The following is a 24607-nucleotide window of genomic DNA, read 5'->3' as shown; positions in this document are numbered from 1 at the left end:
AAAATATGCAAAATCTGTTTGCAGGGGAAAACATTTATGGAAGCTTTCTGGTTTCTGTCCTGTAGTCTCAGTTCTGTTAACCAGTCACATTTGAGCAGGCTTAAGATGCCAGCAAGTAAACAGCACGGAGAGGAAAAGAGGGAAGGCATTTGCCTCAATCCAATCTCAGAGTCCTCAGCTTGTGAGCTTTTCATTAGTGTTTTAAAATTTATATATGATTGGGAAGTTTGGCTCAGATATCAGTTATTGGCTATTTGAGATGTTCTACATCAGAAATTTTGAAATACTGGCCATTCCCCCCCACAGTGCTCACATAGCAGATAAATAAGCAGATTCCCACGCCCAACACATGAGTGCTAAAAAGTGCAATTCTTGGCGTGGTCAGTATTATTATTGCATTTTTTCTTTAAACAGGTGGGCACATTGAGATCTCATTTTCAAATGCATGAAATATATGTCTTTATGTCGTAAATATCTGCATGTATACATACTTTTTATTACATATATATATTATGTATATACATATTAAGTGTCTGTATGTAGGCATGCAGGCACTTCATATACTTGAAGATGCATAATACATGTTCATTAATTAAGAAAAGTATTGGAACGTAAATTCTTTTAATAAATAAATCTGGTGTCGATATAGAGCCCTAAGTATTTATAAAATTAAAAAGTTTCAATATTATGACCATAAGGGATTGGTGTATGTACTGCAGGCTGGATACTTGTATTTGACTTTGTGAATACCATGCACGTAATTTTATGTTTGATAAGACGTTTGTGTAGTGTAGTAAAAGCACACTGTAGATTTGCAAAGGCGAGTTTAAGGATAGAACACTAACGCATATAATATTGTCATCTGCAGAAAAATGCACATTACAGTTTTGAGTTAGTAGGGGACTTATAGAGATCTCCTTTAGACACTACTGTCTGAGTTACATGTTAAAACTAAAACGCATCAAATAACACATGTTATCTGTAGCTAATTTGCTCTTTCGTGACATCCTTTGGGCAGGTAAATCTTTTATGACTCATCCAAGTAGATACTATTAAGATTAAAAGTAAGAGGTGTGGCTACTTGAAACAACAGGTATGCCAGGGAGTTATCATCTGCACTAATTTAAGTCACAAACTGGTACCTTACAGAGCAATTTTAATTAGGTTTTCTGTCAAATAATGTGTTTTAGTATTTTTGTACTGACAACCAAGAAGTTTGTGCTGCAGAAGTGGTGAGTGAAGTGTATTTTGTTATTCTGTTACTTGATACTAATTAGCATATGCCTGTGTTAGTGCATTGCAGCTGTGCAGTTTGCTAATTAGGCTTGTTAGCATTAGTTGATCACTTAGCATCTGAGGCCGTTATCTTTGGGTAAACAACCAAACAAAAAATACTAAAATGGCGACCAAAGTGATAATATTAGGACTTCAAATGTTTCATTTTGTCATGCTACTCTCCCTTTTCCTTTCATTTTCATTTCAAAATGTTGATATAAAAACAAATCATTTTCTTTCCAGATTAGCATTTTAGCACTATTTTAGAAATAATCTTTGGACTTAGAGTGTTTAGCAAATTTTTTGACCACCTGTTATAGAAATGAGAAAACACTTTTAGAATATGTCAAAAACTTGTTTAAAACTAGAACTTACTGAATTCATAATTTTATACCCAAATCTGAGCCAACACACTAGACTTATCTGAGAAGTCAGAAATTAATCAAGCCTAACATTTAACCACTAACAATATTTTCTTTGGTCATGAAGGCAAGTAAACAACTGTAACTTGGTAATCTTGCAACATTTTTATTCTACCAACTTTACCTTATTTGTTTTGTTTTTCTGTTTCAGCAGATTTATACATAACAACAACAATTATATTTAAGCATCAAAAATATAATTCTGATTAAACAGCTTGTGGATGCTAGTGGATTAACCATTACAGAAACATGAAAAATGATTTGGTAATTAGCAGTACTGTTGATTTAGGGCAGCTGTGTCATAAACCTTACTTTGGCTGCTGGTCTAATACATTTTCTCTTTCACTGTAGTTGAGGTGCTGTTATGGATTAAAACCCTTATAAAAGAGTAAGAAGATGAATGGTATAAGATGGACTTTGTCAGTTCTGATGGTTTGAAAAAGGCTTCTAATTAGCAGCTGACTCAAAGCCTGAAATGTCAGAGTACCCTTAAAGACAACAGCATAAAGAGCTTTAAGGCAGCGTCTGCTTGCTAAAGTAGCGCCACAAAACAACAATATTTAAACACGGTAGTTCGTATAAAAATATAGAAACACACAGTGAGAGCAATAATGATCTGATCCCCCCGGCAAACCTGAATTCATAAGCAGGAGAAAATGGATTTATAAGGAAACATATTTTTGGAGCTGTAAATTCTATTTTATGTGCAATACTTAGTTTTTGCTAAGTTTACTCTGAGTGTCTGGTGTTTTTGAATCTTGTAATAAAATGAAGACTTGCAAAGGCTGCTGATCCTGATTTTGTGTTTGAACTCCAGCAAAGTTCACAGACACTCCAGTGTAAACAGTCCAGTTTGCTACTGATTAGTCATGCCTGAATCACTTAATCTTTTCCCAGGAAGATTACCAAAAATGTCAACCTAACCACCACTCAGTCCTACATTTTTACAATGCTACCTCTACCTACATGCAAAGGAGGCATTTTCAGCGTATCCAGAGCAATCAGGTGTCCCATTTCATGCAGGACTGCAAGACACTGTCATGCCTTGTTCCCATATTGAGACCGTATCCCACATTTGGATTGGATTGTTTACAAAAGTCAACATGGGTCTAAGAATAAACATGTGGCTAAAAGACAGATGTATTGATCGATGGATGCATCCCAACTGAAACCCAAACACCATTAGTAGACAGAACAGCAGCTGAAATAACAGTTTGACAGTCAATACAATAAAAAAGGGAATGCCCAGGTGCCCATAGACTGTCATGCAAAGCCATTTATGCCTGTAAGAAGTTGGTGAAAGTACAGTCTTCTTATTACTTATATTCTTTATGATTGATGCCAAATGTTTCCATGTTTTTGCACGTGAATTTTGTGTTCTTAAACACATTAACAAAGAGGTATGTTTGTCCATATCAGGAGAATTCCAGCTCTCTGAAAGTTAATTGTCACTCTTTTCTGTGAAGCCTTTAAACCGGCGGCTTGCTCGGAGGTAGGAAATCAATGTGAAAGCTTTTAAATATGTTTGACAGTAGTGCTAAAAATCCTGGATTCATGCTCCATTCAACTGAGTTAACTTTAATGATCACACAGCTCTCCTGGTGGAATCTGTTAATGGTGCAGTTAGTAACAGCAGGTACCTGTGGTTCAAAACATAGCAACTCCATTGACAGTCAGTCATTAATACTTGCAGCATGCTCTTTAATCTCAGTATTATTCATGTGTTATTGTTTCTGTTGATTGCGACACAGAAAAGTGTGTCTGCTTTTTCCCCCTTTTGTTTCGTCCCCACATGAATACGTATTAGGAGCATTGTGGTGCGTGGGTTTGGCCCAACATGTCCCTGCTATGCCAAATTCTTCCACTTGTTTCAGGGAAAACCTCCATAGCTTAGATGTGTTTTTGCCTGTACAAAGCAACCCAGTCTAATCTGTGGATTTTGTTACAAACTCCTGGGTGCAACATTTTAAACAGTATCTGCGGCCTAGCTTTAGAGGGAGCGCGTTGGCAGGCGGTCCGGGGCAAAAGGTCGGCGCGTCACAGGGGAAAGGAATTGAAAGTGCAGAGGAACAGCTGTCTAGATGATGGATAGAACAGGTGGCTTAGGGACAGATGAGGAGGAGAGAGGCGAGCATGTTCATCTGCATTTTATGTCCATCTCGGTGAAATGGAGAGGAAATCAGTCTGGCTGGGAAGAAGAAGGATTTATGATCTCATCAGCCTTGATGGATGGATGCTACCTGCGGTGTATGATCGTTTTTGCCACTTTTTTATGTCGGCTATTTGATATTCTCAAAGCGGTGGACACAGCAAAAACACATTCTGCGATGATGTGCAACTCCAAAGCCACCGGTGGTCAAAAATGTGATATACTCTTTCAGCAAGCGGGGGATGTTTATTCAAATATTGGCTGTATTCCCAGTAGCAGCAAACGCGTCAGCAGCGTGAGAGTTCATCTCTCTTATGAATGATACTCGTTGCTTTGGTGATATTTAAGAGCCTCTGATCAGCAGTTCGCAGGTAGACACGGCGAGCTGTCTGACTGATCGGAGAGGGGGACGGATGGGGAGTGGTGTTTCCTCCGCCGGGGATCGTGCTGAGTCAGCGGGCTCCGGGAGGCCGTCGTCCATTTGTTAAGCGGCCTGTCACTTCCACTGCCTTCGCTGTGGATCCTGCGGGTACTTTATGTATTGATTTAACAGGGAGCCTTTCTCCATTTTTTAACATAAATGATGGCTCACTCGGCTCGACGCGTCGAAGCCAGTTGTAGCCGTGTGAGCCGGCCTCCATCAGTACTCAAAGCACAGGGGTCGCAAGAAAATGAGCTCTGGGTATTAGGAAACACAGTAAATCTACCTGCAACTTATTCTGAAAACCGGCATCCCACAGCGAAAAAAGGGACTTTAAGAGGAGAAGATATTAGTCTGATGGAAGCAACTTTTGTGATTTTCCACTGTGTCTTAAAATAGTTTTACTGCTCCAGTTTTTCTCCGCTTCTCCCAAATTCCTGCTACATCAAAACGTAAAGCTCCTGGGATCCAGCAACGCTCCGGAACACAACATCTCTGTCAGGCTGTGCCGCTTCTGAGACGAAAATCCACAAGTCCCATGTGTACGTAGACTTATTTAGACTTATAGAAATGGAAATATCAGTGAATTCCAGCTTTAACTTTTTTAATCCTGACTTTTAGAATCCCTCCGACTGCTTAGATGTCAGACATTTTTAAAAAATAGCCATCGGTCGGGACTCAAACTCAAACAGCTGTTTTGGGCTGAGAAAAAGCTTTTTGATGTCTAACTAGTTGAATTTTCTTCCTCTCTTACAAAAAGTATGTGAAGAACCTTTAAACATTTATGACAACTCACTTTTATATAGTATGATTAGATATTAGCTATTCCTCATGGCTTCATTAAGCAACGGGAACTTGATTGGATACACAGGCTGTGACCATCAACTTCACAAGACTAAATTACAACAGCTGAAGTATATTTAGTTGGCATTCTTTTTGTTTAAATAATGGACAGTACTGGGGTTTATTATAATCTAATAACACAGGTTAGTTTAGTTGACACAAGTTTTGTTCTTGTCCCCAAAAACTGGCTGTAAAAAAAGGAGGAAAAAACACTCAGTAAAAGTTAATTTCCTGCTCAGCAACAAGGCGGACTTGGAGGCCGCTGTGGTAATGTTCAGCTCCACAGAGAGACTGAATGAAGGGACAGGATGAGTCTAGGAGCACCCAGTAGAAAGTCGGATGCACAATACACTAACTTGGATGCAAGTGAATTTGTAAGTCGGTGTCTGAGTCAGAGACTGAAGGCTACAGTAGAGTTTACACTTGAAAACTATTTGTGATTAGAAGTGTAATCCCTCCACACCCACAAGAATAAGATTCCTTGATTTTGTGGTGTTTTTCCCAGCAGTGGATCAATTAATAAAGACTTTAATGCGCATTATTCCTGTAAAATTCCCTCCTCTTGTTCTAAGACATAACACCTCTGGGTATCTTTGAATTCATCCATACCAGTCACTGTAATAAATGCCTGAACAAAGCTCGGCTCACTTATCATTTATTAGCATTTGCCCAGCAAGGCACAGCACATTATCAGAAGTGAGATTAATTAGTGACCTGCTGCGTAACGATAAACTGTCATCGTGCAAGATGAAGGAGCTCGGTAACATGTTGTTGTCCAGTTACATCATTCTTCCCCTGAGCTTCTATAGACCAGCCTCTGTGCTTCTTAACATGCACCAGATGCTCTTTCTGCCAAGAGGATGATAATTTATTAGACTGATGCAACTGCGATCCAGATCTGGCAACCGATTTTAATTATTAGCCCTGCGAAAATCTACTTTCTTCCCGATTTGTGAGAAAAAGAAACTTCCTGACTTATTTAAAAGCAGTGCGCCATCTTGAGCTAAAACGTTAGAGCTGGTTTGACTTTCGAACCGAAAGGTGTTAATTAGGTTAAAGCAGGGGTCGGCAACCCTAGGCACGCGTGCCACAGTTGGCACGCGAAGGGTTAACTGATGGCACGGCCATAGCTGGACTGGCCATCGGGCATACCAGGCATTTGCTCAGTGGCTCGATGATTTTTTTTTTTTGTAACGGTATAAACAATGAAAAGTGTTGGATTGGCCAGATGCTGGCCGGTGTGTAAAAATAACTCAGTTGTTTGGTGGTGGCATCGCGGAGCTTCCACAGATTCGGTAAAATTAACAAGTGGTGGAGGCTGGCAGGTGGATGAGGGAGATCGGAGGCAGGATGAGGAGAGACCCGAAAAAGTGCTGGTCATGATATCGGTTTGGATATGTGGTGAGAGGGAAACATGAAGATGAAACCAGGAGATATCCTTACTGAATCATCAGAGCTGAACAGGTGATGGAGAAACAGGTTTACCCTTTAGGTGACATGAATGAGTTGAAGGGAAGTTATGAACTGTTTCTGACGGACAAATAACACCAATATCATTTCTAAGTAGCTGACAGCTGGTAACTGTGCAGGGGCGGATCTTGCAAAGTTTTGCCAGGGGGGCCAGGTAGGGCATTAACAGGGAAAAGGGGGGCACAAAGAAATACTTTCTTATTTTCATTTAAAATGTCTGGCTGTTATTAAATAATTATCTGAATCTTACAACCAAAGTTTTTATCTGATATAAAATGTATAGAAATCATACATATACCAACAAGACAGTGTACATCACTGTCACAACAGCGTTTGTTTTCATTCAAAGGTTTTATGGCTTTAATACCTGGTGGGTCTCTAGTCAAAATGCCCAGGCTGTTTTTTTGTCCCAGTCCAGCCCTGGGCACGACACGCAGTGAATTAATCTGAGAAGGTGCATCAAAAAATAAATGGCCGCGCCAGCGGTGCACATCGCAAATCAGCTCGCATAGACACATTAGTTGTGCCGCTTCTCAATGACGGTATCTTAGCTAACAATCCCAACTACCAGATTCAACTTGTAATTGGCTAAAAATAACTTAGCCTACTGGTGAGAGGGACGTTGTTAGCTTTCCACCTTCCGACACTTCAAAAGCTTCAGGAGCTTTCCGCTCAGCACAGCATCAGCACCACGGAGATACACGGATACATCCGTAGACTCGAGACAATGCATTTTTGGGACTTTCAGGTGTATGGACCAATGTTTTATTTTCTGATCAAACCAGAAATCTTTAATGAGCAGCTAGACTTGTCTCGCATTAACTGGCTGAGTTAATGCCAGTTAATGCAACATTGAAGCAGCTGGAATCCACAGCTGTGTGTGTTCATGGAGCTTGCATTTTCACCTGCTGGACATCACTACCTGACAAGTTTAACTGTCTTCAGAGCATTGCAGAGACCTTATTGACAGTATTTGGCTCTACATATCTGTGTGAGCAGATTTTCTCTCACATGTAGAGTGTCCTCAGGTAGCCGTCTGAATGCTGGACACTCGGAGACCTGTGTCTCTGAGTGGGAGACCAGAGATCATATTAACATGTGTGTCTCTGTATTAACAGACATGCCATATTTTTCTTATTATTCTTGTGAGGAGACCATAAATAGCATTTGTATTTTCTGTTGTACAGTTCATTTGCTGTTATGGAGTTCTTGTTATGGATAAAAAGTGTCTTTCTTTTGTTTCAAAATAGCTGATAACTATTCACTGATAGCTGCCAACATCTGCAAACAAATATAATTCTATAAAGTTGTGCTATATATCGTGTAACTGTTAATATAGAGCGTTATTAAATTTATTGCTAATGCAATCATATGGCACATTGACTTCTGAGGAAATTTTAAATGGCACTCGCCATCAGAAAGGTTGCCTACCCCTGGGTTCAAGGAAAGGTCATGAATTGTGAAAATTAGTTTTTGGGTTCTTTTTTTTTAATAAAGTCTGAGGTGTAAAGTAGTTCCACCAGCTTTTCCACAACTGCTGATGTCAGCCATCTGCAAGCCAGTATGGATTAAAAAAAAAAATTATTGAGAGAGAGAAATATACATTAGTCGTGTACAATTACTATACAGTCTGTTTCCCTCACATGTTTGTTATTTTTTCTTACACGAACAGATACAATAGTACACACAGAAACCCACACACACGCTTAAATAAAATGAAAAAACAAGAAACAAAAAACCCCAAAACCAAAACCCCCCCAAAAAAGGGGGGGGGGGGGTAATATTAATCAGCTGGTAAAACGTTTAATCCAAACAAAGGAGCCCCAGATATGATAAAGCTCTCCACATTTGGCCTTTGCTGCTAGGCCTATCTTTTGCAATTTAAGAAATTACATCACATCTCGAAACCAAAAATAAACTGAAGGTGGCTTTGAAGATTTCCATAGGAGTAAGATACAACATCTGGCCAAAAGTGATGTAAAGGCTAATATTTTGAAGTGTGTAGGGTTACTTAGGACAGTATTAACTGGAAGCCCGAAAATAAATAAGGGTCCATGCAGACCTGGGTCCCAAGAGCCTTGGAAAGAATAACTGAATATGACTCCAGAAGCCATGGAGTCTTGGGCACAGAAAGAACATGTGACTCAGGTCACATGGGGTGGCATGACATCTCTCACACTGATCCACCTCATGTGGGTAAATCTCAGACAGACGAGGCCTCGAATAGTAAACGCTGTACAATACCTTGAACTGGATGAGGACGTACTATAACGGACACTGGATACTGCTTTCTCCCATTGTTGATCCGAAAAGATTACTCCTAACTCCCGCTCCCAAGCCATCTAATTTTAACCACTGAATGGACATCTGAATCCATAAGCTGTTTATATATTAAAGATATAATTGATTTCTTATTGGGTTTAAGGGGCATTTGGAAGAAGAGGGTAGGAGGGGAAGAGAGCAGAAGTGCAATGCCGTGCCTGAAAATAATGAAATAGATGGGTAGCTGGAAGATTTGTTTCTAAACAGAGGTCTGAAAAACTTAAGAAAGTGCCATCTTGATAAAGATCTTTAAAAGTTTTAATACCATGGTGTTTCCACTGTACATAACTACCATCAATGAGACGGAGAGTAAATAGATGGTTACGTGTGATGGGCATGTGTACTGATGCAGAGATGTACTTAAAATGACTCCTGAATTGTGACCAAATCCTAAGACTAGACTGTACCACGGGGTTTTTGTGAAAGGAGAAGGGTTGAGTGGTAGTGGAGAGAAGCCAGTATGGATTTTATCAAAATGCATCTGGATAACCAGTAATCATCAAGAAGAATTGGTGCATCTCAGCCCACTCGCTGCTGCTCGCTTCTACCAAAGTGAGCCTCAAAGCTCAATGATAAAACGCATTACAGTACACTATGAGATATATAACTCAGTCACTTAAATGTCTCAGTTATGAGTAAAGCACATTGCATGTTCTGTTGTTATCTACAAGCGTGAGGGAAAATCTTTCTGTGTAGGTGCCATGATTCTCTTGTTCTCTTAAGTGCCATGGTTGTGAATTCACAGCAAGTAAATACTGAGTTCAAATCTTCTGATGTCTGAGCCTTTCGGTGTCGGGTTTGCGTGTTCTCCCTGTGTCTAAATCAGCGACACTAAAGAAGTGATGTGAAAAAAGTAGACCAGACTCTTAAGTGCCTCCTGCAAGTTTTGTATGAACATTTCTGAAAAGGTAAAGTGCGGCTTGTAGCGTAAAAGGCATTTCTAGACCTACTGACCAATCAAAGCACAATTCTCACTTAGAATAACTTCACGTGTTTCTCCATCATCAAGCTCTAAATAAAGGATTTTCTTATACAGAGTAATGGTTGTGTGGCAATATGCTGATTGCAATGAATGCAAATTAAGTGTGTCACACACGGGAGTAAAAACAAAACTGTTCGGTGCACCTGTCTTGAAGCATTTGTGGTAGTTTTGCATTTGCACTTATTTTGTGTATGAATTAACAACATTTCCATGCACATGTGGTACAAATTCCCCGTAACTATAGGGGAAACCCTTGCATTAGGGTGTTGTTGCCCTTTAGGTGGATGTTTTTTTGGGTCAGGAAATGTGGTGTAATGTCAATGTAACCTGGGCCGGTCTAACATGCTGATGAAATGAAGCAGAGTGGTGGATGCAGATATGGTAGCATTTCCAGTTGCTACAGTACTGTATGCATGAATTATGAAATGTGCACTTGGGACCAGGGGTAGTGCAGATCATGCATAAATGCAAGAACAAGCTGGGCCTATGTGAGTTTTTGAGGGTATGAGTGCGAGCGGTTCACTGAAGGACGGCCTCCGCTCCAGCCCACACGCTCTCTTTAAGTTCTCAATAACAGCTTAGATGTGCTTCAGTATGGGAAGTCCAGTATGTTAGAAAGTAGCCACATGTAAACTGAGGAAGGTTTGTAATTGTAATTTTAGACAAATATGTCAGCTCACAGGTTATGTGGGCTGAGTCATCCAGTTCAAACTGGATTGCAGCTCATCAAATCATTTTCACTCTTTATGGCTAATTAATTTTAAAACACTTAACATCAGTTCATTAACCCAACATTTCCATAATGCAACAATCTCTTATGTTTTTTCTGGCAAACAACCCTGTTGATCAAGTGCAGTTTAACTAATCCAGGCTGAAATGACCCACTTAATCTGCTGATGTGATTCAAATTTCTTTGAAGAGAAACGAGCTTTCAGTTTGTAGCAAAAGAAACGCAATCAGAGAGGGAAAAAAAAATCTTCATTAGCGTTTGTATTGCAGGCATAGTGCTGATTATTTGACGTTGTATGACACAGGTGTGACAGTTTTATTATTAGTCACTGTAAGGAAAGCAATGAAAAGCAAGCGGATTTGATCGACATAACTTTAGATGACGGATTGTTTTAATTAGCATGGGTGCGATTAAATCAATTACAATGACTGTTTCAGTGACAAAACCCCACAAATGTCATACTTTTCTTTTCATTTATTAATTATTCTATCATTTTTAAAACTGACATAAATATTGTGATGTTATCTTGTAAAACTGCGTGTATATTGTCATTGAGATGGTTTTTCCCACTAAAAGAGCTAAAACCTTCATTTTGCAAGGTTGGATCAAACTCACCACCAGAGATAATTGTGCATTTTGGGAAATTCGAGGCTACTTTGTAATCAAATTACACAAAAAGAAAATAGTTGTGATTTTAGGTTCATCATATAATCACATTTGAGATGTGCCTATTCAGAGGAGAACAACATCCTGCTTTGGATACGGCAATTGCTTTTGTGTAACAATAGCAGCTTAGGTTATTTGGTAATTCTGAGTTGCCTATAGGTGTAAATGGTTGTCTGTCTCTCTGTGTTAGCTAGGGCTGCCACAAACGATTATTTTAATAGTCGACTAGTCACTGATTATTTTTGCGATAGTCGACTAATCAGATCATGCATCCATTGGACGTACAGCTTATTGCACCAGCATGCATCTGCTCTTATACAACTATTATTAGCTTACAGGTTTAAGTGTTTAAGGTATGTGCTAACTAAAAATAAAGACAAGATGATAGTTTATTAAATTTTAATAAAATTTGCAGATTGTTTCGGTGAAGTTTAATAAACTCCTTGCTATCTAAAATATAACAGGACACCGGAGTAAATTCTCAAGCATCTCACACTTCTGATAATCAGCTGTCTGCTTGACTTTTATTCAGCTGTGCAAAAACTATAACTTTGATCTCAGCCAAACCGATTTACTGAGGAACAAATAAAATACTAAAAAAAAGCCAAACAATAACATTTTTAAGTTATCTAAGTGACATATGTTTAACCTGAGTAGCGAAAGACGGCGGTGGGTTTGAAAACGATTTGCCGGGAGTCCGGTGTTCTCACGGGCTCTAGTGAGCCTCGCCCCCGGCTAACTATCGAGCTAGTGGGTAACAGACGTCTCCGAAAACGTCGGAGCGCTTTTGAAAATATGTGGCGTCTTGATAAACTGAGCAGATATTTGAGGTTTACACAGAAAATATGTTAAGCGTTGATTTTGTGACCCAGAAAGAATAATAGGAGTAATATTAAAACTAACTAGCTGCCGCCATTGTTGGAAACTGAGCAGGGCTGCGCTATGAATTCTGGGACAGAGCTACTTCTTCTTCTTCGGGGTTTAACGGCAGCTGGCATCCTTGTACATGCAGTGCTGCCATCTTCTGTTTCAGTCCGTTATTACACTCTTAAATCCTACTACTTATTCCTGCGTCTTTTGGGATCTTACAAAGCTTCAAACGACGCGTCGACTATTAAATCAGTCGTCGACGATTTTGATAGTCGACGTAATCGTGACTAGTCGACTAATCGTGGCAGCCCTAGTGTTAGCCCTGTGACATACTGGCAACCTGTCCAGTATGTCGGTTAGAGATAAGCTCCAATGACCCTGATAACGATAAGTGGAAGATAACGGATGGGAGTTTTCATATTTTAAATGTATCATTTTAATCTCAGAGAATACCAAAGAGATTAAAACATCTCTGCAAAGGCCTTGTTCTGGTTTTATTACAACTCAAATTAACTTTTTTTGTAATTCATATTTTATCATCTGTATTCAATATTTTGTCATCAGTTCTTAAATAAAAATAAATAGCTTGCATATTAAAATCGATCTGTTATTTATAATTTATGGCAGTCGTGATTTAGGTGACTGTGCGTTAGCCTCTAAATGAACTAAGAGCACCAGTAATACTTCAAGAGAAATGTGCTTTTCGGGTAATTAATTTTACTAGTTTGAGTAGGTGGGCTGGTAAAGAGCTACTAGATGGATAAGGCATACACAGATGGAGCCTTACTGTATGTGGGTTGTGGTGTTATTATGGCAGTGTGAGGGACTACAGTATTTTCTTTTAAGGTTCTTTAAAGGTGCTCCTCCCTCCCACTCCATTTCTTTCGCACTCCCCCATCCTCTCATCTCACACTCTCCCATCATCCCGTTGTCTCTCCTGCAGTGCCGTGACTTTTTTTTTTTTGATTTTTTTTTTGGATGTAAAAAGATCTACTGTAATTTTTGGATCGGGCCTCTTTGTGTGCCATTTAAGCTCTGATGTTTGTTAGGATGCCAAGCCTAGGTTTGTTCTAATGAGCAATGATTAAGTTATGGTCTCTCTTTTTTCCCCCTAAATGCATTCAGCGCTTCATTTCACTTTTTAAACAGTCTGCTTTTCATCTATTTCTTATTAGCAGCTGTCTTCAAAGCCGAGAGACAAAACAAGACAAATGCCACTGCTGGGATCTTTTGCAGAGATTCAGGAGGGAGGACGAGTGAAAGGTTTGACACCAAAGTATCAGATGCACGATAATTCAATTACAATATCCACTGAGAGACAAGAGAAAGGAGAAACTTTGCCTGGGGTTGCTTCCTTTTCACTACTCTTCGCCCCCACACCAGCAGCAGCAGTAGCCTATTATCTGAGCCGGATAAAAACCTCTGGCCTGGTTCTGAGGATGTCATCATTAAACCGGGCTTTGAGGGATCCCATAGAGTTTCAAACCAGCTATTTGATGCTCCTGCCTGATCTGGCCCAATTGTGTGATCTATTATGAATTAGAGAGCAATAGAGAGAACAGAGAAGAGGTGGTATTAAGGAGTTTCTACTGCAATAGAGCCATATACCACCTGAAATAACCCATCCATCCCCCCACCCCGCATTTTTATCTCTTCTATAGAACCTCATCCAAATTTTACCGGAGTCAGAGAGAAAGTAAAAAGGATAGAATCGGGGAGAAAAAGGACTTTGCTGATGCTGCTTGTTGTTTGGATGCATTGCCGTGTCGAGTAGATGATGTTTCTGATGTGAGGTTTTGGAGGCACATGGCAGCAGGCGGAGGCACAGTGATGAATCTCTGCAAACACTCTGCTCTGGCCAGGGAAGAACTGCGGCTCTGATCTCTGCGCTGTAGGAACACAGTGGGAATCAGCCACATTATGACTGGCATGTGTTTGCTCGTGTGTAGGCAGGTGATGCTCAGCGCTGCCAAACTGATGCTTGATCACTTGTCATAAAGTTCCTGATTAACCCATAAAGAGAACCAAGTATATGAGCCCTTATCATCATCATCATCATCATCATCATCATCATCATCATCATCATCATCAACAACAACTTTTCTCTTAAAGCCCACTTTTGATTTTTCAGTGCTTCTTTTTTTCTAAATCAGCGGGACTTGCAGGTCTGCACTGTTTCATGTAGTGTTGAGCGATGGGTATTTTTCTCTGAGCACTGCCTGAAATAGCAGCTTCTCTCTGTGTCCTATAACCCCCCACCCCTACCCCAAAAGAGTCTCTTCCACATGAGTCACTGTCTGCCTGTGCTGCTCCACCTGAGGGTTTCATAAAGATGATTCTCCTTTGGGATCATACCAGCATGCATCTATTTCCTCTTCCTGAAGTGAAACTAGAGCTGGTGGTTTATGTCTTTCTCCTGCAGTTCTGGGACCAGAGCCCTGCTGAAGATTTTTTTTGGCAGGCTGGCAGGTACCTCAGGCAGTTTATATTCACATAGACTTCTATTCATAGACTGAAATAAACCTTTTTTTCCTTCTAAAAGTCTCAAAAAATGGAAAACACGATAGAACATAATGGCTTTTACTGTGCAAAAAGGTTCAGTAATTTCTCTCTGGAGTAATCTTTGGTCCTATTTTCTCTTTTGTTGGTGTGGAAATGTTTAGGCTGCCATTTCTGCCCGCCCCCCACCCCTTGAACATGATATCCTTCCTGCCATGGAATTGTTTTTGTTGGCTGCATAATTTTTTTAAGTAGAAGCCAAGAAACAAATAAGGGAAAATGAAGTGTCGCGAAGACGAAATGTTGAAATCACAAATGAAAATTTTAGTGACAGAAATAACCGGTAGACTGTGGAATTCTCAGAAAGCATTGTCGTTGCTATCAAATCATTCAGAAATTTACTTAAGAGTCACATAATCTGCTTATAGTTGATTAATACCATAATTTGCTTGCTTCAGGTTCACAGTGAGATTGCGTTGGCTGTGAAGTTAGCGACTTGTTTATGGTGACAGGTCGAAGTGCATCTTTGGCTCGTTGATCAGCAATAATTTGGATTTATTCATCAGCCCTGGAGCCCACAAGTGAAGTCTCTTTGGTCTCCAGGTGGTATAGCAGGAGGTAGTTAGTGGCCTGGCAGGGACGCAGCTGCCTGCAGCTTCGGGCAAACTGGAACCAGGCCAACTACACTGGAGCGCCGTGAGCTTGACCAGATTTACCCCTTAAAAAATGTGCTGAGTCCAGAAAGTGGAGTAACCAGTACTCCAGTGCTGTCATGAAACTATCGTGCACCTGTTTTTTATGATTCAGTGGGTAATTCTGAGGAGGCCAGGTGAAAAATTACAAGTGGGTCAGTGCTGCAAACTGCATTTTTCCAGTCACAGTAAAAAGGATATGTGCTGTCAGATATTATAGAGCTAATGCACCAGGTGGATTGTATTGCCTCTAGCTACTTGCTTCTGTATAGGTGTGCAGGTAGGTGTAGGTGTGCATATTATTAATTGTTACTGCAGTTTTGCAGGTATTTCTGTCTGTGTGATACAGAACAAGTACAATCTACGAATGCAGCTTTCTAACCAGGCTTCCTACTGTGAACCAGAAGCTTAACCAAATATGGTTATTTCCAAAAAATGCTAAAGTGAGGCTACGAACAGGAGCCCACAAACCAGTGGGTGTTGTCCAACTTTAATACACAGTCTATGCTTGGATCCAACTTCCTACCCTGAGCTGTGGTCCAAATCAAACATCCCTCCATGCCACATGACACTGCATGCCCCACAAAGTTAGCAGTAAAACGTTATGTGTGTTTTCTTGTCTCATCAGGAGTGTTTCCTGCATGAGCACATCTCAGGTCACTCAGCTGTGTGTGTGCGTTTTGTATAGTAGGTGTGTGAAAGCAACAGTGTCTAAGAGATTCCCACGGTGTTTTCATTTAACATGACACCAAAGAATCTACACCACATTAAAGCATTGCATTGCAGCAGGGAGCGTCCCGTGTGGGTTCTTGCAAAAACTACACGTGATGAAGATGAAGGACTTTTTATGCCCCTGGGTGGGCAAAAATGACAGCATTTATCTAATGAGTTATAGCTGCAAACAAGCTAAACACCCAGATAGAAAGGTAGTGTATCAGCAAACATATTTAAACATTTTGCAGGCTGTGTAGTCTCTGTGTGACAGACGGAATAAGCATTGTGAAGAAAAAAACAACATACAAGCAAAACAGCCTCAGTAAGTCAGCTTCTAAAGTGAGATTAATGCAGAAAATTTGGCTTTTTCAGACAACACAAAAAATGTGCTGAAACTCAGAAATCTGCCCCCTGGAGCACAGACTGAATTATTTAACTTACATTTTTCAATTATTAATTTTAATGTCATTACTTTGATAAAAATTCTTCACATCTCCCACTACATAATCACATCAGAGCTGGCACTTGACCTCACGCGCTCCGCTATCATGAAACGTAAGAAAGTCTAATGCAAAGTTTCGTGAAGTTGCAGCAGGGTGTGTTATCTTAAAGGTTCATAAAGATTTCTGAGCTAAGAAGAATTTAGAAAACGTGAGCTCGAGTAACAGGGCGAAGTCGTGGTTTGGAAAGAACCTGGTAACAAAAACATACGAGAGGATTATTAAGGTTAAATCCTTTAAATATGGCTTCAAATATTTTGAGTAGTTTTTTTTTTTTCTTTTTAGAAAATAGCAAAAATTTATTGTACGAGATGGGGTGGATCGTCTTGACAATACCAACGTGCATTAAAAAAACCCTCCGAAATGTGTCTGTGTGTCGGACAAACACTGCAGTGATAAATTTGAGGGACAGGCGGAGGGCATAAAGTGGAAACAGTGGAGGGATTTTCCATTTAAACTACCGAGACCACACAGACATTAGAAAAGATACGCTGCTGCTTGTCGGTCTTTGTAACCCTGTGAAGGAATAAAAGGATGTGTGAGGTTTCTTTCCCGTGAACCACTGCTGGGAGACAGAACGGTAGAAACGAATGTCAAAGTAGAGAAAATCTATCAAGTTTAGACACCAAAACATCCTTTTCTGTGCTGAAAAACACATCTCTTTGAGAATGTATTCTCTCGTGTTCCTGAAGAATGAATTACGCGAGGCTGACTTCTGTACGGACAATAAACACACAAAAAACCAAAACAATTTAAGACCTTTTTCTGCTACTGCTAGGACTGAAGATTTCATCATTGTTTGTCCTTTACTGCACTAGTGTTTCCCAAGATTCCCCAAGTCTGAGTAATAGTGCATGGTTTTAAACCAAGCTGGTGTCCCCAGTTTGTGCCTCTTGCTTATTAGCATTACATTTGAGTCACAGCGGTGGCCATTGGTTTCTCAGGGAGTTTAAAAGCCTAGAGACTTAACATTCAGAAAACAGCTTAAGGCCCACTGCAGTTTTTGATCCTCAAAAACTCTTTTAAACCAACTGTGTGAAAAAATAATATCTGTCGCATGTTATTTGCAACTCTGCAGCGCTTTCTTCCACGGATTAGTCAGCCAATAATCTTTCAGTGGTTTATACTCTAAATATAATATTGCACCAGAAAAGATCCTTTTGGTCCAGACGGAATCAGCTGTCCATTAAATTTCTTGTAATCTAAAAAAATTTGTCCCCAACTTTTTCCCCTTTAGTGTCACTGTAAAAGGTCATGGGCTCATTTCCAGTTCTGTCATTATTCCTACACACTACTAAAAAAACAGGATCCACAATTCAAAATGATTGTTCTGAGCCTTAGCCTGTCTGAAACAAGATGTTTTGGCTCCTCTCACTTTGAGGCCATCCTTTCTTCTTGGCTTTGGCAAACGCAAGGTTTGACATCATACAGAGCCAAAATTAGGAAGAGACCATTTAAAAGTGAGTATTTCGAGGATTCCCAAACCTGAGCTTTGGTATCAAAGGTATTGCTTGTGCAAAGTGTTAATTTCGTTGAGCAGTCATTTTCAACATTGTTTTCATCAAAACCAGACGGAGCCCGTTCTCATTCCCGATGCGTAACATACCAACGATTTGTCACGTCCCAAGGCGTCCCTCAAGAACGCGAAAGGTAACCTTCCGCATTCCAGAGTGACGCGTCGGGTTGTGGATGGAATCCAATAGATTGACCCCGGCGGTAAGACACGTTCCAGCCTTGTATTCCAGCCCTAAACCTATCCTTAATCCTAACCATAACCTTATCCCTAACCTTAACCACAGCATTAATGGTGTTAGATAGTGTTTTCCAAAGTGATTAAAGTAGAATAAATGTACATGTGCAGATCGTGTTGTGAGATGATAGCTAAATAAAAACTAAAGCACAAGAGCAAATGCTATGATGGAAAGTATTGATACTTTCATGAATAATGAATAAAAATTAAGTGGAAATATTCTAGAAAGACAAGATCCAATCAGAACTAATTATGTTGTGTGGAAAGGCGGGATGAGTTTGGAAGTGATCCAATCAGAAGTAATGTACTTGTGCAGTGGAGAAACAGGGCGGGGTGGGTGGAGCTCCTGTGTTTCTCATGAAAAACACAACAAAATGTCAAGAATTGGAAGGAAGAGACTGACTTTTACGCTTTTACAATTGTTTACGGCTAAATTAACTTTAGATTTAGTCTATGATAATCTTATGATCTTAAGTTGTCTAAAACTAGACTAAAACTAAAGGAAATTAGAATTTTAGATGCCTAAAATCAAAATCAAAGTTACATACATATATATGACACAACATAAGAAGGAACACTTGGGTCCCCGTGTTTTTGTACACACATCAGTGATGCTCAGAGGATGCCATTGTCATGGGAAATTTTCCGTTTGCCCATTTGTGCCATGCAAATGCAAATGCTCACATTCCTGTAAACAAACCTGGCTCTGTGTTACCAGCTTTTACCATCATTCTTTATCTCAGTAAAATTCATCTCCACTGTACTTCACCGCCCACAAACATGTATCTCATATTCTGCCGCTCGTCCCTCTTTAACAACTGGTTTTCTATGGCTGAAAATATCTTGTGCATTTCATGACTCTGTGTTTCCACCTCATGGCCTTACAATAGGAATTCCCCTCTGAACGTGTATGTTGTACTCTCCATGACTCTCTGTTTGTGTCCCAGTGAGTGTCTGTGTGTCTGTGTGAGAGGGTTCAAGAGGGAAAAGCATGCACTCCCATGTCCTCCTAAGTGCTCCTGAATGTCACATCCTATCTGCAGCCTGTCCCTGAGGCACAAATGGACACTCCATCCACTTGTCAGGTGATTAATCTCCGCTCCTCTCTCTCTCTCCCTCGTCTCCTCTCCGCCTCGCATTCGCTCTGCACACACACCTTCGTCGGCCATTCTCCGGACCACCACACACACGCACACACATACTTATCCAAATAACGCTCCCTCTCTGAGTCACTTCTCAGTGAAGATCAATGAGGGGACGGATGCATAATTCAGCACATTGCTTTAGAGGCCGTTGTGGGGGGGCTTTTTTCTATTAGGCAGCGTAATCGTGGTTCCACTGGAAGATGATGAAGTTGCACGACAAGCGCAGAGGGCAGCACAGGTGAAAGGAAACAGTTTATGGAAAGAGGAGCGGACAGGAGAAATCTCAGCTGATTCCTGTATAGGCGTGTGTGATGGCTGAAGCAGAAAGACCTCTGCTGGTTAGGAAGCGTCCCAGGAAGCTGCGTTACAGTGCAAATGGGATTCTCAAGGCAGAACACGTCAAGGCTGATGCTTTAGTGCGACTGCTCGGCTTTGCTGAATGCTGATTACTGATGGAAGGGCTGAGGCAAGCACACAGAGGATGAGGCAGCAGTTGAGTGCAGATGATACACCTGCACAGGTTCACTACAGTATATACTAAAGCACGCACACACACACACACAATACAGCGCTCCAGCAATATGGTAAACTCGTCACGTCTGCTTATTGCTGGATCTGCAGTGCTCTCTCTTCACCTCTTGTCCTCCATAAAGACGAGGCATTCGATTGTAAAGTGGAGGAGTTATTTCTGTCAAGGGCCGGCGCTGAGCATTAACTGTCTCCTCCGCCTGCTGCTTCTGTAGAGCAGAAACCCTCCATTTTCCACAGCCCCACGCTGAAACATTTTGCCCTTCCGTCCAGACTCGGAAAGGCAAAGTGCGTTTAATGAGACATGTCTTGCAATCTCCATCTTGTAACTCCCCATTGAAGAGACAATGAAATTTCATTGGCCCGTACAGTGTAATCCCAGACTTCCATAATGTAATTTGAAATCAAAGAGTCCCCTTCATGATGTCCCTTTATTACTCAAAGCAGCTGGATGGCGCTTTTTTGTGTGGTTTTTTTGTATTGGAGCAGGTTATTGGTCTCCAGCAGGCTGAGGATGTGGATCATTTATTGTGGGAAACCAATAAAGCTTCTTTATGACAGTGCCAGGTAGGCTTACATTTGTATCATTGCTTGTAGCCTTTAGTTTTTATCAACATTGTAACACTTGCGTGGTTATATTAGAGGTTGCTGCAGGCCAGTTAGGACTATTGTGGGATTAAATGGTGCGCTCGTGGGTTATTCTCTGTATTAATTGCGATTGTGACGTTGACGTTGCGCCTTGAGTGCTTGAGCACACCTTGAGTCGCAATATCCTGAGAGGATTAGTTTCCAAAACAAGTTTTCAGAGTGCAGCAGAGTGGAAGACAAAGAGATTAAGACATGTCTGCTGGTCTCATTTTGTATTCAGCTCAAAATATATATATATTTTTCCCCTCGTCACAATTTTCCACTCTTTCAACCCTCGGCGTGTCTCTCCAGCTGTTGCGGTGGCTCGACCAGTTATTCACACATAATTACAATCTATTTAGGAGGAATCAGTGAAAAGACCAGCACTCTTAGCAGCTCATTTTCTACTAAATTAACTTGCGCTCCGAACGACTCAAGTACAGGCCTCCTAAATATTTTTGCATTGTCTCTAAGTAAAATAGTTTTTTTTTTCCATTAGAGCACACTCACACATGAACACAGTGTTGGAATTTGATGAATTGGGACACCGTTAATTGAAATGTGGGTTGTTTTCCTGTAAAAATAGCCCTGTAGTGCTCTGATAGCCTTTATTAGTCTCTGGGGCTGTGTTTAAATGGCACACAGAAAATGTCATGTGTATAAATCTATTACTGCTTGCAGATAAATAAGCTGGTGAAAAATGGGGAAAATACACAAATAAGCTTGATTTGCAGCTTACAGTGTTAACACATTTAGACTTCTTTGTTGTGATAATTATCGTTGTCGAACTTAATTCATATGATTCCGAGTTCATAACTTGTCTATTATTGTTTAGGCAAAGCGTACCTGATGGCTGTCCTCCTTCTCTTTGTCTGTACTTTCCTATATGAGACATGATGTACCTCTAAGTGTCACAGTGAATTGAGAACAGCAGGGTGGGAGGTACGCTGCACACTCTGAGCCCACGGGGCACGCCGAGATCAAGCAGTGGAGAGAAACGAGACATTCCCCTGCATACATGAATATCATTCTGGTTAGAGGGGAAGATGAACAAAGGACACCAAAGTTAATGCCTTACAAGAAAAATGGAAAAGCAGCTGTGGTCTTAATGGCATATAAGAAGCATCTACAGTATATTCAATATTTGTATCTTAACAATCGATCACATGACTGCTTACATGCATAGGGGGTGGTGGAATTGATCAGTCCTAGTTATCAAAGAGTAAATCCATAAGGGGATAAATGTAGTCTCTGCAGAAGCTCCTTAAAGCTGTAGCTCTTCAAGTCGTCACCAACAGGCGGCCATACTGCTCGTAGTCTAACCGAATGGAATTATACAAGAAAATTACATTAATGCTAAATTTATTACCGTAGTAAACTCTTGCAAATTGAAAGTCTGATTTAATATGCACGATATCAATTTGTTTATTTATGTTTGATTTTGTGCAGAAACCGTGATGGTGAAAACTTTTTAAAGTTTCACTCAGTCAGCCCCAGAGGTTCAGCTTGCTTCCCTCCTGCACTGTCTATATAGGCAGCACACTCAGTTTTGTTTTTTTTAAAATCCAAACTCAGTGTGTAAAAACTTAAGACTCGAGTTGACACGTTGGCATGAGACAGTACGTGCAGCCTATTCAGGTTGCATGGGCAGTCCACAGCTCCTCCAGGATGGCACTTCCATACAAGATGTCAGACGAAGGTTTACTGTGTTGCCCAGCACAGTCTAAAGAGTGTGAGGGAGATACCAGGAGACTGCCATTTGTGAGAAAAGCTGGGCAGGCCTGGAGAAGGGCATAAACCCAGCAGAAGGACCTGCTCCTTTGTGTGAGGAGAAATAGGAGCACTGCCAGAGCCCTACAGAATGACCTCCAGCAGACTACTGACCAAACTGTAGGAGACACACAGGTGGAAAGAAGGCCTGATGTCCTTTAGTGGGAGCAGTGCTCACAGCCCAGCATTGTGCAGCTAGAATATATTAGTCTACTATATTAGTCTATATTAGTCTGTCAGTGCGCCCCAGGGTGGCTGTGGCTACACTGTAGCTTGCTATCACCAGTGTGTGAATGTGTGTGTGAATGGGTGGATGATTGTGTATAGTGTAAAGCGCTTTGGGGTCCTTAGGACCAAGTAAAGCGCTATACAAATACAGACCATTTACCATTTATTTACCATTTACTTCTTTAAAGTCAATAACAAGTTTTCTTTCCATGTATTTAAAATATGTAAGATTAGGCTCCCCTAATACTCTGTTTAAATAAAAATTGTGTTTATTACATTAAAAAGAATTATTCATACCCAAGGAGCATGAATAACCAACATCAGTATCTTCAGAATAGACAAGCCTATGGGATAAAAAATGGTGTCCCAGCCACAGCAGGTCATTCATCACTTTTTCGTGCCCTCAGCAAACAGCTTTGGAACTCATTACAGTCAGAGCGGCTTGCCACCTTTATGTATTTAGTCGTTTGCTTGTTTTTTCTGTATCTGTAGTGTTTTATTTAAATGCTCAAACCAGTGAGGAGGTTTTTTCCACTTGCTTGCACGCTTGTTTGTGCTGTATGGAGCTCTCTGGGCAGCTGTGCATGACAAAGGAAGACCTAAGTGGCCAGATGCTGCTCTGCTGGAGGACTGAGATATTGTCACTGGGCTTAACAATGATGGAATTAGATCTTAAATTGAATTTAATGAAACCTTTAATGTTCCTCCGAATGATTTGCAATAAAATCACTTATCTGCTCAGAGAGTTCCTTTTTATTGCTTTATAGCTGTATTCAAGGTGCCCTTGAGCAAGGCACTTAGCCTACACTTCTTAAGAAGCTAAGCCAGATGTAAATGTGAGCAAATGCACTGTTTATGTATGCTGTCCATTTGTGAAGCAGACCGCATATTCTCTGCAGACCTGGACAAATAAAGGTCAAAAGAATAATGATCATCATTGCCACCAACATTACAGCACTTCAGTATTTCCCTGCTCCCCTTTATGCCAAACACCCAGAACAAGCTAATTAAATCTTCTGTCGGGCATGGAAATCACTCCGCTTTCATCCTCCCTCCATTCACGTCAGTCACATCAGGAACATGCATAATGACACGTGTTTTAGGGCTGTAATTCCCCTGTGAATGTTAGACATTTCCCTCTGATCGCCCCCGCCCGCATGCTAATCACTGACGTGGCGCTGTTTTGAGCCTGCTGTCTGTGCGCCGTGCTTGTCGACGACGGACACCTTTTAAAGTGTGCTGATGAGGGTGTGTGGGGGCTTTCTCGAGAGTCAGTTTGAGAGGCTATGCAGATCAAACCACTCCACAAAGACACACAGGTTGTTCGAACTCACTCGCACACAGACACACTCTCTCTCGGGGCTAACGCACTGTGTGGCTTTTAAACTTAGCTGCCACTTTTTAGGAGTCTCTAAAACTAGAAGCAGAAGAGGACAGGTGAGCACAGTTGATCCCAGTGAAAAACAATTAAAACATTCATAGGACAAAGAGGCAAATTCTCCAGGATGCATGTTTATATAAACTTAGTACAAAAAGAAGGAATTTTGTCTAGCTCAGTTATTTCTTTGATGTAACAATGCTTCGTGGCAATGAATCTTATACTGTTGGAAAGCCAGTTTATTTCCCTTATAATGAGCCCATCTTTGTAAGGTATGAACAGCAGAGTTGAGTATGTGGGTTGTGCCCATAAGAACACTTGTCAAATCTGCTCTGGAACCGAACTCTATCCTCCAAGATGGCTACACTCGCCCCCACAGATCGGGGTTTATCAGAGACTACCCCCAGAATTTGGGAGGGGAGAGGATGGAATGGCCTGTGTGGAGCGCTGACCTCAACCCCACTGAACATTTGTGGGATCAGCTTGGACGTGCTGTTCTTACCAGGGTGACCAACGCAACCACATTGGCTGACTTGCGGCAACTGCTGGTTGAAGAATGGGACGCCATCCCACAGCAGTGTGTGACCAAGCTCGCTACCAGCATGAGGAGGAGGTGCCAGGCTGTT

General features: G+C 40.9%; 1 protein-coding gene across 1 annotated transcript in view; it reads left to right on the top strand.

Moving 5' to 3' along the window:
• Positions 1-24607, top strand: part of lhfpl7 (LHFPL tetraspan subfamily member 7) — a 124776-nt gene that overhangs the window by 11455 nt on the left and 88714 nt on the right. The window lies entirely within an intron of this gene.

Source organism: Perissodus microlepis, chromosome 10 (assembly GCF_051167445.1).
Source record: "Perissodus microlepis isolate ML-2025 ecotype Zambia chromosome 10, ASM5116744v1, whole genome shotgun sequence".
NCBI classification, from domain to species: domain Eukaryota; kingdom Metazoa; phylum Chordata; class Actinopteri; order Cichliformes; family Cichlidae; genus Perissodus; species Perissodus microlepis.
This window is presented reverse-complemented; position numbering and strand designations above follow the sequence as displayed.